Source organism: Belonocnema kinseyi, chromosome 1 (assembly GCF_010883055.1).
Source record: "Belonocnema kinseyi isolate 2016_QV_RU_SX_M_011 chromosome 1, B_treatae_v1, whole genome shotgun sequence".
In the NCBI taxonomy this organism is placed as follows: Eukaryota; Metazoa; Arthropoda; class Insecta; order Hymenoptera; family Cynipidae; genus Belonocnema; species Belonocnema kinseyi.
In genome coordinates this window covers 88,204,791-88,206,954 of record NC_046657.1, presented here as the reverse complement: position 1 = coordinate 88,206,954, position 2,164 = coordinate 88,204,791, and positions in this window count along the sequence as shown.

Genomic DNA, 2,164 nt, shown 5'->3' with positions numbered 1-2,164 from the left:
CCCCCCAGTTTTTGTCAAATGTCTACGCAAGAGAAGAAAAAGTTTGATTTCTAAATGCCCTAGAGGATTATCATGAAAACTGTTTAAATTTTCTTGATAAATCATAAATTAAATTTTGACAGCATGACAAATAATGGAAAATCCAAAAGTTACATTTTTTCATGCAATATTTTTACATTATTTCAAATATTCTCAAATATAATAATGCATTTTTAAAAATATGTATATACATAATTATGTGTGTGTGTGTGTGTGTGTGTGTAAAAATTTGTCATAAGGACAACCGCAGGATTTCACTGGGAGCGGGTGCTAATCTAAAAAATTGCACCCACTCCCAGCGAAATCACGGTAAAATTTTAGCCACAACCACGTCTCACGACCGTGCGATAGATGGTTACAGTCTGTAGCGGAATCAATACGACTATCCAGCAAAAGCTTCGTGCACCCTGAGAATACGGAGCGACCTAAGGACTACCGCCTTCTGCATTTTTACCGCAAGTGTTTTAGCATATTGTTGACACGCTGGGATGCTTTTCAGACTATTAACGAGTGAAAGCTTGGCACCTCCAAGAGCGCCGATGATAACGACGATTAGTTTAACAGAATATTCCGGGTACAATCGTTGCAACTCTCTTATAAGGTCTCGATACCTCTCTTTCTTTTCATTCTCCTTGACTATGATGTTTTTGTCAGCTGGTGCCGAAAATTCGATTACGAATATGGTTCGCTTCTCGAAGTTAAGAAGAACCATGCCAGGCCTCGAGTGTGCAACAGAAACAATTGTCGAGAAAATAAAGTTCCAGTATATGCGCCACTTCTCATTCTCGACAATTGACTCGATTTCCTTAGGAGCGTTTAGAGGAGTGATATTAAGGTTAATACTGTAAGAGTGACAGAGATGATAATAAAGCACTCTTAGTGCCGCATTGTGCCTTTGGATGTAGGTCGTTCCCGCATGAGTTGGACAACTAGATAGTATGTGAGCTAAATGCTCGGGGTGTGCATGGCACGCCCTGCAGCTATCATCGGGAATGTCTTGTCCCGACATCAAGGGATCTGAGCTCCTTCTTCGTCCATGGAACTACTCCAAATGAATAGAGTACTACCGGGACGGCAAGCATGTTCGTTGCAGATACTTTGTTCCGCGCCGACAGTTCGGAAGACCAAATTTGCCGGATGAGACGTTTGTATCTGCTTTGGAGAGTATCCTTTATAGATGTAACATTCTGAATGCGGCTCTGTGGCACGTCCAGGTATGTATAAGTCTCTCCGGCTCAAAGATGTATAGCGCTCCTATCAATGAACTCAGGATCTTCAGGGATGCCATTAAGTTTTCCTCGCTTCAAATAAACCTTGGCGCATTTGTCTAACCCGAATTCCATTCCAATTTCCTTAGTATATCGTTCGACAATCCCTAGAGCTAGATGTAGTTGCTCTTTGTTTTTAGCATAGATCTTAAGACCGTCCATGTAAAATACATGAGTGACCTTGTGCTTTCGATCTGCAAGTTTGCCGCATAAGTACCCGTCGGAATGGCGAAGTGCTAAAGATAGTGTCAATAATGCAAGGCAAAAGAGGAGTGGGCTCATGGTGTCGCCCTGAAAGACACCTCTCTGAAAGGTGACCTTGTTAGTTGTCGCACGATTTTTTCCAGATGAGATAGTAAATCTGATTTTCCAAAGCGGTATCACACGCACCAATGCACCTAAGGATTTGCGGATGAATCTTTAAGCTTTTCAAAAGACAGATGATAAGTCTATAGGAGGTCGAATCGAAAGCTTTCCGATAATCAATCCAGGCCATCGATAGGTCACGTTGGTAGAATGCTGCATCTTTACAGACACACCTATCGATGAGCAGGTTCTCCCGACATCCCGCTACGCCTTTCTTTGAGCCTCGTTGTTCATACATTTCTTGCCACACAGGTTCAAAAGCCCGTACAATCCTATCATTTAGGATAGCTGTGAATATCTTCTAAAGTGTGTTCAGACAAGTTATTGGGCTATAATTCTTCGGGTCAATTAAGTTGCCTATTTTCGGCAGGAGTATTGTGCGCCCTTTTACCAACCACTCCGGAATCGGTTCTTCCGACTTCAAATATGAGGTGAAAATACGGGCCAAATGCTGATGGGTTGAAGAAAACTTCTTCCACCAGAAGGTTTTG